The 11,983-nt window shown below is 43.9% G+C and overlaps 1 long non-coding RNA gene across 1 annotated transcript in view; it reads left to right on the top strand.

The window, feature by feature from the left end:
- The first annotated feature begins 5,673 nt into the window (after positions 1-5,673).
- The window catches only part of LOC138489046 (uncharacterized), a 68,138-nt gene continuing 61,828 nt past the window's right edge, over positions 5,674-11,983 (top strand). Inside the window, exon 1 of the long non-coding RNA XR_011274747.1 lies at positions 5,674-5,736. This is a non-coding gene — a long non-coding RNA (uncharacterized lncRNA). The remainder of the gene's footprint in view (positions 5,737-11,983) is intronic.

Raw genomic sequence — 11,983 nt, 5'->3', positions numbered from 1 at the left:
CAGCCTGGCGACATGTTCGAGGTGGGAGGGACCCAAGGGACAAATCTGGTGTCGAGGGAATCATGGCATGGAAACTTTAATCCGGCAAAAGAATATCTAAAAGCTTGGGCAGCAGACCTTGTGACGTCAGACCACCAGACCGTAGCGCTGTATAAATGCCTTGAGCTGCAACTGCCAACTTAACATGGCAAGAAAATGATACATTTGCCGCAATTTCTAGTATGAGCCACAAGCCAAATGGATCTAAAAACCAAAGCAGACCCATGGGTGGTGGACTACTCCACTCTCACCAAGCCTATGATGTAAGTAGACCTTGATCCAGCTCCTCCAGCGGACAGCTTCCCTTCCCAACAGGATATTGACTCCAATACAATTGCAGCCATATCTGTCACTATGGCGCCTTTTACAAAACTATATGAGAATAAAGGCGACCAACTGAAAGGTCAAACCACAATCATCGCTATGATGCATTCCAAGATGTTATTTGTGGAAGGATTTATTCCCGGCATCCAGAACAATCTGCATAACAGTTCAGCCCAGGTCTCTAATCTACTACACCGCATATTAGTCCCCATGATCAAGGACAAAAACAAATGAAGCGTATCAAACGAAAAACTGGGCCGAAGGAACTCTTCAGTGGACAAGCCGGCAGACCAGGTTGATCGTAGTAACATCACAAAGCATGACACGACACCACCGGGCAAAATACTCAAGGAAGCCTCACCTGTTCCAAGCGTGAACCAGACAAGCCGGTTACCGCAGTAGGAACTCATAATATTGAGTCCAGTGATGGCCCAAAACTGGAAGGAATCAGGTAGGACTCAAGATTAAAAGTCTTGTGCTGATTGTCCTGATAGCCTTGTAACACAAAGTGACTATATTGAAAGACAAAATGATGATGTTTACAGCCCTCGAACCTCAGTTACGGGGGCATAAAGAGTGAAACTTGAGTCAGGCCAACATAAACAAAGCAAAAGATTTTCACATCTTCAAAAGAACACAAGAAGGAACAATAATTACCCCCTAACGCCTGAGCAAAGCCGATAATGACTTCGAAGAAGCCGCTGAAGAAACATTCAAAGACAGTCAAAATTAAAGAGGCTCTGCAGAAAAAGCAAAAAAACATAAGCCTGGTCCCTAAACAAAGATCCAACGGGAGCCGCTCTTTCATAAGAAACCTAACCCTTCCCAAACAGGATATACCATCACAGACTGACAATCCAACAAGCTATCCTTTACCTCGTAAGTTTAAGAAGTCAGGCATACAACAACTAGCAATTGGAGTAATACCAAGAGCAACAGAAAGAATTGACAAGGACTTATTGGATCTCTCTACGTACATGGTGACCGAAGGTGAGGAGACACATGATTCCCTCAACCAAGAGGACAATCAAACTAACATTGTCCTGGATTCTTTTATGGAGGACGACGGGCAAGTGAATGATTATGAGTCTCACTATGCTACAAATAAAGAAGCCTGCAACCACTCTTCGTCCTTTCCCCGAGAACAGAGCATGGGAAACCTGACATTGGAGACAAGACCAGTGATACCCCACCCACCCTCCATACCCGAGGGACTGATCAAGACTGGGCGTTGGGGGCACCTGATAGAGGCACCCAGAGATACCCCATGCAACCCTGACATGAACAGTAGTGACAGCAGACAAATCTGCGTAAATATAAATGAGACAAGAAGATCACAATTCTCAGATGAGAGAACCATCAAATTTAATGAAGCAGCAAATCAATCTAGGCTAGCCTTGAAAAGAGGGAGGGAGATCTGAAAAATGGGTTGAGAAAGCCTCCAGGTGCCTGAGCGACAAAGCCCCAACAAACAAGGGGAACACCACTGAAAAGGAACTAAGAGTAGCCCAGTCCCCTCCCTTTAAGACATTGGAACAAAGAAGGAGAGAATTGCTCCAGAGAGGAAACTATCAGACTTATATAGCAAATTAAGAGAAACACAACTGGAGCTTGACTCAAAATCTAAGAGGTAACCCCCATGGAAAGAGACCCCAAGCTATTAACATCTTGCAATTGGAGAGAATATTACATCTATACGACTGCCTGATCTTGAACCGGGCTAACATCTTACGTCTGTTTCACCATGTACCTGGTCTCAGGCTGCTGACAACCAATGACTTGGACATCATCAATTTTCCCAAAGAAGAAAGGCTAGACAATGTGATCATCTACCTTACTTCATCGATAGTGAAACAACTTTTGATAGATGAGGCCCACCGCTTGCTACCAATGGGCTTTGACCTGGAAAAATGCAATAGTGCATCCATACAGACCCAGGAAACCCCGAACCAAAACTGTCCAACACTGGGAAACGGTCAATCACCAGAAATGAGGAGAAAGACCCCACATCATCAACAAGGTTAACCATCCAGCAATGACAATCACGGTGGGGAGCCACAGGATGGACACGGAAAACAACCCTGGCATAACCACAGGGATTAAGAAAGGGTAAGAAGAAAACTGGAAATGGTTGGCAGGGTTCCTGGCAGACAAAATAAAAAAATCATAACGCCACAAATCATCTGCCACTAATGAGTTTTTGTTTGGAAGCTGGAACACCAGATGCTTCGTCCACTTATTTCATGAAGGAAAACTAAACTTTGAAACCTTCAACATGATTTTCCTACAGGAAACTTGGTTGCAGCATACACCTATACTAGAAGGTTTCACTATCTACTTAAATCCAGCAAAAAAAGGCCCCAAACGTAGGCCAATGTCAGGTCTATTAATTGCCCTAAATAAACGGACTCAGCCTCAAGCCACTGTCGATCGAGGACCCTAACCCCTGTATCCAAGTGATTGCTTTAGAGGTGGGACAAGATGAGGTGGTAAACCAAAGAGTCATGATTGTATACAACATATACTGGAACCCTGAAGCTCCCGTAACACTACAACTAACGCAAACCATAACTGATTTACTCAACCATCAGCTAGAAAAGTGGCATGACCCCTGGATTATCATCAGTGGTGATTTGAATATCTATTGCTTCGATGAACATCAATCTCTTATCCAGAGTGCGGACCTATCGGCGGGCCCTACGGAAAGTAGAGGCCTTGATTGGCGTCACAACCTTGCTCTGAGAAACATCGACATCTTGAACGGACACACTGGAGGGGACATCCCAGCCCAAACTGCAAGGCCAGGGAAAAGGAAACATGATTTAATTAGTAACGCCCCGAATAAACAGGTTGGTTATTTACCTGGAACAAATCGACCACTTGATCGCCAAACTAAGATCCCAGCGGGGGGCGTGGGGAGCAACCCATTAATTACTCCATCATGCTGAAAGACTTTGTGTAAACCAAAACCTATAACAACAAGTACATCATCGGCTACCGCAACAAATAACGCTTGGAATTGGCCTTGAGGGAAAAGACCCTTAACTCCAAACTATGCAGCCTTAAAAAGGACTGCACACTGGATGGCCAACTGCAAATGAAAAAACAAGAGCAACAATATTGGAACTGATGGCTTACACATAGGAAGAAGATGCTTCAATAAGACTCAGAGGCCACAGTGAATAAGATCACTTAAAAAAGCACTGCAGAAATTTGGCAGATAATCAACGCAATGTACACCCCACCAGATGCCTTAATTACGATTGCTGTAGCAGCCAGCTCATGGGTAGACTATTTTGCCTCGCTCTTTGAGTGTAAAGTAGAGGACCAGGCCCAAGCAGCGCCATTAAACAACATACCGTGGAGCTTCACCACAGGAAACTAAGACATCCTAGAACTTATCACAAAGGCGAGCAACTCAAGGGCGCTGGGTCCAAATGGGATGACCAACGCCATGTTAAAAAAAGATCCTGAACTCTGGGCTGCATTCCTTCATGATCTCTTTACACACATTAAGAAGTCTAGACAGGTCCCGTTATCATGGAAATCCTCCGTGGTGGTTCCCATCTACAAAAAAGGGGTCAGATCAGACACCAAAAATTAACGGCCTATTGCCCTCCTGGATGTGACAGGCAAAATATTTGCATCTTTGATTTTAAAGTACCTGTCAGCCGGGAGTGTTTCCTCTGGCCATCAGGGCAAATGGCAATCAGGTTTTGTCAAAGGGGTCGGTATCTCTCTCAACATCTTCCTGATTAACATGTTAAAGGTGCAAAGAGAGAGGGAGAAACAGTGAAAGGTCTACATGGCATTCATCGACTTGGCACACTCATTTGACACCATAAGCCGGCCAAAACTATGGAGGAAACTGGATGAATGGGGATTCCCATCTGACACCAGCGAAGCACCGAAAGACCTTTATTCTGAGACAACTTTAAGGGTCAAGCTGAAAAGGAATAGCCTGCTCTCAGACTCAATTGCAAACGATAAAGGTCTAAACTAAGGCTGCCTGCTAGCACCCGAATTGTTCAATCTGTTTATCTCAGATGTAAAGGAAGCCTTCACCACGACAAGATGCTTCCCTCCCAAACTAGCAAACAAACCCATTGGCAGATTGCTCTATGTGGATGACATTGTATTAATGGACCAAACACTGATAGGTTTACAATGTTAGCTTGATACCCTGCAAGAATATGTGAGGAAAAATGGTCTAAAAATAAACCAGAAAAAATCCCGGATCATGATCCTTAACAGAAAGTGTGGAGGTAGAGGAAAAAACAACATTTGTGGTCCATAAGTGTGGAAAAGTAACTGAAGTAAGATCTTTCACCTACCTGGGTGTATGTTTGAACACCAGCAGTAGAGACGCCCCGAGAGAAACCATCCTCAGAAATAAAGCCAAAAACCTACCAGCACAGGGTAGGTTGCTCCTCAACAGGTTGTGTGGTTTTTCATTGCTGCCTGTGATTTCCTTCTACCACATGAAGGTAATACTGATTCATACATATGGGGTGGAAGCTTCATTTGCACTACCAGCAGAAAGCTGGCCAAAACTAGAAGGGTTATTTTGGAAGAGTTCTGGGCATCCCGAAAAGTTCTCCCATCCAAGCAATAAGGATGGAATTTGGCCTAACATCCTTGTACACGATAGTGGTGTGGAAATCCCTCTCCTTGTATTGCAAGTATAAATTGCCAAACCCTCAGTGAAGGCTTTTCAGTGCTGAACAAAGCCCTACTCGAGAACACAGAAAGAACTCTGAATGAATGGAAGAACATCTGCCAGGCGACCTTAGCAGACCTGGGAGAAACTGAAAAAAGCCTGATCATCAACCCAGACGGGACTAGACGAAAGCTATACATACAGGACTGGATTAAAACCCAAAAGAAAAGTCAATACCAACTCTACGGGAAACCATTGCGAAAATCCAGGAAACTCAATACTTTGCCAAAATAGCTGAAACAGTTCCCAAATCATCACTTCAGAGCTCAGTCCATGCACTTTCATTTGAATCTGTTCCCCACAAGGGAAATTCTGAGCAAGAGTGCGTGACAGTGGGTTTGATGCATGCTGCATGTCTGAGGAATCTGGACAGATAAAATAGTGTTACAGGAACGCCAGGCAAGAACTACATTTAAATATACTGAATGTGTTGCAGGAGCGCAAGACTAGAACAAGACTCTAATATGTTTCATACAACTGTGGCGATACATCAACAGGCATAGGAATGGGCTATTCCCCTTTCTATGACTATAGGTTGTCGCGGAAACAGTGATGACAAACGATAGCGATAAACAGGAAGTGTTGGTTATCAGAGCACACAGCATTTGAGACAGAGCGGATGCGAGAAAGACACATGACACAAAATACAAGGCGTAAGTAGAGAGAGGGTGATATGTGCCCTGTGTTTATCTGTGGCGTGTGTGGATAAGATGAGATTCAGCAGGCGTTTACATAACGTGCCACGGGAAGACATGTTTGGGTGCACTTGTGAAATCAGAAATGGAAACGAAGTTGAGGGTCCAGGACCCGTAGAATGGGAAGCAGAAACTCATAGTAATCCGTAAGTAAAATCTGGAAGCTAACAACATAACCATGTAGCAGGCAAAATTATTATAGTCTTATAGTCACAGGGGTGTTCTGAATTTTGCAGATACACGGAAAGTGACAGCTGTGTCTGTATAAAGTGGCATTAGATGGGAATCATCAATACGGGGTCTACATTCAGAAGCCTCTATTCATGTAAGTAAGATTGGATCTAAACTGATAAGGTGACATAGTAGTAGTATATGAAACTAAAACTGCACCTCTACTGTGAGGTTGATTACAGATGAACAACAGAATGGTGCCGCTATGTAGATGTGGATGGACACATAGTATTAGAGAATGTGGCCGCAGTAGGAATGGTTAATACCAGTGAGAAGTAAGTCATGTGAAGATATGCATTATAAGTGGCTGATATGCTGGCCATTAGTAGGTAACTTTGGACACTGTTCCCTGGTAGGTAACACTGCAGGTGGTTTTGCTCCTAGTGGTCGGGAGTGATTTTGAGTAAACTGAGGTGCCCAGTGATCTCGAACATTTGGAAACAATTTCCATTGGACCTGCTACATCTCCACCATTGGGATAGTGGAGGTGAGTATGGTCAGTGTACAACCAGTGAGGGTTGTTTAAAAACAATTGATTTGAAGTGTCAATGACATTTAAGCAATTAGGCTGAATACCAGTGAATGTTTTTAATCTTTTGTAGGGAGTGTGAATCCTTAGAAGGGATGAAGACACCTTTCATCGATACATAAAAGACAGGAGTGAAGATATTATCACCCCTGATGTTTCTCCTGAAGAAGGTCGACTCAGTTTCTGGCCATAGTTGAGAGCCAAGAATCGACTGAAACATATGTAGACAAAGAAAGTCTATATGAGAACATCATTGGACTAGTCTGTGTTCATGTGACTACACATGTGAAGCTGAGGCTAGGCCTATAATGACATTGCAAGCATAAAATAGTGGTAAATGGACATGGATGGCTGAGCCATTACACATTCATGTTTTCCTGACATTGTATGAATATACTTTGGTATGTAAGGCTGAATCTAGGGATGCAAAGGAATTTGTTGGGTGCACTAACGGAAAATGTTTCCAAGACTTAAGTGAGCACCTGAAAATAGTGCACTGGTCTATCCTACAGGGATAGCTTCAGATATTACAGTGGCCTCTTCTGTATGGGCACTTGCATGTTTTATGTTGGTGCACAGTGAATTCACACTGCTAATTCAGGAAAAAAAATAAACACAAATATATACAGGGAAATGCAGGGTTCTGCTTGTTTCTTGAAAATAGATGGGTGGCACTTACGATTCCTCCGAGTGTGCAAGCACTGACATGACATTCATCCCACGAAGGCAGGCAGAAGGTGGTAGTCAGTGACCGAGAATGGGGGAACTGGTATGAACCCCTTGTATATGCATCCCTGCAAGCAAGGACTGGTGCTATCCTGTGATGGGTTACTTACCTTCGAAGGTATGAACTTACTATCCATGCTACCCTGTGATGGATTGATTGGTTAATTGATTGATTGATTGATAGGTTATTTATAATTAAGCCTTCCAGTTTTCCGTTTTGACGGATTTTTACACATAAATACAGACGGAAATCAATCTGCTTTCTCTCTGTATTTATTTCTACAAATTGAAAAAAAATGAAAAACAGGTCTTTCTGTCTGGTTCACTATGATGTCACTCGTACATGGTAGGCCAATCACATTGAGATTGGCAGCATGCAGAGTGTACAAGTTGCATAAAAATAGCATTACATTTCTTCAAATTGCTGGCAGCTTATATTTTATGGCAGCAGCAGTCAACCATTTGTTCATATGGAAAATATTGAGCAAACATTTCTTTCCTATATGGTTACATGTGTGCTTTAATAAATGCATATTTTAATTCGAATAAATGCAGATTAAAAGTGATTGATAATTATCTTTTTATATGACAAAAAATAAATGTGGATAAATACAGAAAAAAAGTCCCAAAAATAAATATCTATAAATACAGACAGAAATGACAGAAAAATAAATACCATAAAACCAGAAGCCTTATTTATAATGTGCCTATACACAAGTGTTTTATGGGGCAACCAGGCAGGGAGGGGAAAACAGGGGAGAACAAGACAAACAATCTTACTAGGTATCATTTTGTTTGTGCAAGTTCGCAGACAAGAAGTGCAGGGCAGAGTAAGGGGAAGAATTGCACCCATTGCAACTGTGCCCTGGGTTAAGTGCAAGGAAGGCAGGGCCTCCAAGGGGAACAAGGCCCAGAAGTGCAATGAAGGCCAGGTGGCAGTGCAGAAGGGCCCGAAAGCAAGTGCTAGGGTCTAGACAGGGGGCTGGTGTCCTATATGACTCAGAGGAGCAACAGGCATCCAGTCAATGTAATTGAGCAGGCAGAAGGGAAGGATAGCAGAGGAAGTGCAGAGAGAAAAGGTGGAGCGGAAAGTTTAGCAGGGGAGAGGCAGAGAGAAGAGGATTAAAAGAAGGTATTGAGGAGCTTCTGGAACTTAAGGAGGTCTGGCTTAAAGCAGAGAGTGGCAGGGAGGCCATTCCAAAGGGAGGCACCTGCAGAGGCAAGAGATCTACCACCCAGTCTCTGCTTGAAGAAGCGACTCACCCTCAAAGAATTGGAAGTAGATGAGCGGAGGGCTCCAGAAGGAAGGTACTTAGGAAGAGGACAATGTAGATAGTACGGGTCCTGGACCCAGAAAGCCTGGTTGACAATGCAGAGGGTCTTGGACAAGATCCTTGCAGCCGCTGGGGGCCAGTGGAGGGATTTCCCTGTGGAGACGGTCCCTGGGCTAGAGGCCAAGGATAAGTCTTGCAGTCCTGTTTTGGATGAGTTTCAGACGGTGGAGGGTAGAGTTAGGTAACCTGAGAAAGAGGTTGTTGCAATAGTCAAGCCTAGAGAAAACCAGGGCTCTGGAGACAGTGAGCTCCTGGGGTAAGGTGAGAAAAGGTAGAATACCACTGAGGAGGTGTAGTTGGAAATTGGACTTTGGGAGAATGGAGTCGGAGATGACCCCAAGGTTTTTTGCCTCACAAGAGGGTGAGGCCAAAGGGCCAAGGGAGGCCGGCCAGAGTGAAAGGGGAAAGGCGGGAGCAGGGGGTCCCAATGAGAAGGATCTCCTTCTCACTGTCATTAGGGAGAGATCATTAGAGGCGCACCATGCCTGAAAAGTGGAAAGACTGTCGGGGATGAGCGAGGAGGAGGCCGAGAGTAGCCTGAAAGAGAGCTGTGTGTCATCCGCATAACACTGAAAGTTAGGGGAAAGGGTAGCGATCAGGTGGGCTAAGGGGGCAGGATAGACATTGAAAAAAAAGGGTGAGAGGATAGATCCCTGGGGAACACCACATGTTGAGAGTGTGATGGAGGAGAGGAGGGACCCAAGTTCAACATGGGAAGGTCGGTCCAAGAGGAAAGAGGATAGCCATGCCAGAGCCTGATCCGTGATGCCCAGGGTATCTCAGAGACGGGTGATCAGGATGTTGTGGTTAACTGTGTCAAAAGCAGAAGAAAGGTCGCAGAGGATGATGACAGAGGGAGAGTTAGAGTGAAGGTTAGAGAGCAAATCTTCACAGGTGTTCAGGAGAGCAGGTTCCGTGCCTCTGGCTGCTCTGAAGCCAGATGATGGTCATGGAGACAACCAACTATTCCTTGTGGATGTTTGACTGGGAGATAGCCAATTTCTCAAGTAGTTTGCCCAGTAAAGGAGAGATAGAAATCAGGCGATAGTTTCCCGGGATGGAGGGGTCGGCAGAAGGCTTTTTGAGCAGGGGTGTACAAAGCAGTGCTTGAGAGGAGAGTGGAAAACTCCAGTGTCAAAGGAGTGGTTGAAGAAAACATCAGAGGCTGGAGCGAGAGAGTCCATGTTGTCCTTAATGAGTCTGGAGGGGCAGGGAGACACCTGTTTTGATGAGACTTTCATTGTCCGGACTGTCTGGAAACCTCATCAGGTGTGGCAGGAGGGACGTAGGAGGAGGGGAGAAGGGGCAGCCAAGGAGGGCCTGGGATATGGGAATACCTAAGTATTTCATGATTTATATTATCCAGAACCTTTGAGAGGAAATGAGAATTGGAGTACTCACATAGAACATAAACCTATGGTCTGATGGACTTATTAGTATTAGATTGATTGATTGATTGATTGATTGATTGGGAGTTATAAAGCACTACAGCCCCAAGTCAACTGAGCGCTGGCCACATGGAAATTAAAAGAAAACAGGCAGAAGCTAAGGATTAGAAGAGCAATGTTTGCATTGTATTGTGGAATGTCAGTAAATCCTTGATTGGCTGCACCTCTTCAGGAAGCTCATTCTACATCTTAGAGGCCAAAAGACTAGAAGTAATTCCCCTGGCTGTGCCTGCTTGGCCATGGAAGGAATGATCAGATGTCTGTTCTCTGAGCAAAAAGAATGGCTGGGACCTCATCATTCATATTTGGATCTTTGTAAAATGTGAACTGGCCCATGCCCTGAAGACCAAATGTAGGTTTTTGAACCTAACTGTTGCAGTCACCAGGAGCCAGTGAAGTTTCCTTAAGACAGGAGTGATGTGGGTGTGGCAAGGTCCATTTGTAACAATACGTTCAGCATCACCTGGATACATTTGTGAATAAATGATGGAGACTCTAAGAAAAATATTGCACTGTGCTTCCTATGATAGCCCAATCAATGGTAATACAATTGATTTGGGAGAGAAAAGGTCTAATCTGCCTAAGTAACACAAAGTAATAGTGAGAGGATGAGTCTATAGCTTTATCCCCAGTCCTCTTGGCACGTAAGGAGTCAAACAAAAATCTAGCAATTTTCACAGCTCATTGCAATTGCAATTTATTATCCCCAATTGAGAAATTCTGATAGGGACTTGACATCAAACTGAAGGCCTTAGCACTGGAAATGAATAATAATGTGGTTGTAGCCTGATTCAGCAAGAGCTGGTTGTTAAACATCCAAGATTGAATAGTTTCAACACATGGTTTACAAGAATACAATCCCGTGCCACTCCACTAGATAGTTTGAAGACAATTTGAATGTCATCCATATATATTTGGAACCATTGTTGTTGGCTAGCCAAAACAACCGCTCAGTAAAGGGACAGTCTCCCTCACCAAAGGAATCAACCCTTTCTGCATGTTACTAAACCCAAGGTATTAAACAACAATGTTGACAGACACGATCCCTGAAGCACACCATACTCAACTTGAGTCTCTGCTCACTAAATGGACTCAATTTTAACTTTAGTTGCTCTGCCTGATAAAAAGGAGGGGAGCCAGCTAAGGCTTGGGGGATAGATTAAGACTATCCTTGGCCCAACAAATCAGAAGGCTATGATCAATCGTATAAAAGGCTGTTGAAAGAGCCACTGACATTAGAATCCCTATAGAGCCTCTATCCAGGATACTGAGCAAGTTTTCCTTGAAATCAAGCAGGACGGTCTCTGTTCCTCTAGTTGGTCAAAACCAGAACTTGTGGGATGTATTTACCCATGCATCCGAGCCATACCTCAAAACTGTGCAGTACTGACATGGAAAACATCATGATGGCCAGAGCTTCCCAGAAAATGCACAGGGAAATGCATGAAGAATAGGCTGCCACTCATTTTTGCCGATGTTATGGGCACAGAAGGACACTGCCTAAAACCACCATTGGACTACCCACACAGTAGTCTGAAACCATTGGGAATGGCAATGCTGATTGCCAAAAGCAAACCCATAACTGTGGAGAATTCATTTTCTTAAATCCCAAAAAGGGGTGCAGTACCAGTACTCACCACTATCCAAAAGCCGGCGTTTTAAAACAACACCAGATTTTACTTTTTTTTGTAGAAAACTGAATAAATGAACCCAAAACAGGCCAAAGAAAGACTTACTGAGAGGTGGATCCAATGTAAAGTTATATTCTGAAGTGACTTGAAGGTTTATAACAAGACTGGCTGAGCTGGGGATTTCAGCAGTTTAAGTAAATTTGGACTGAAAGACATTAAAAATCTCAAGGTTTAAGAGAAATGAGTGACCTACTTTGAGTGTCACATAGGTTGCAATTGTTTAAATGTCATAGTTTTGAACTTAGA

This window comes from Ambystoma mexicanum, chromosome 9 (genome assembly GCF_040938575.1).
Source record: "Ambystoma mexicanum isolate Mex_15411 chromosome 9, UKY_AmexF1_1, whole genome shotgun sequence".
Lineage (NCBI taxonomy): Eukaryota > Metazoa > Chordata > Amphibia > Caudata > Ambystomatidae > Ambystoma > Ambystoma mexicanum.
Note: the sequence above shows the minus strand (reverse complement) of the source record. Positions and strands in the feature narration are given on the sequence as shown.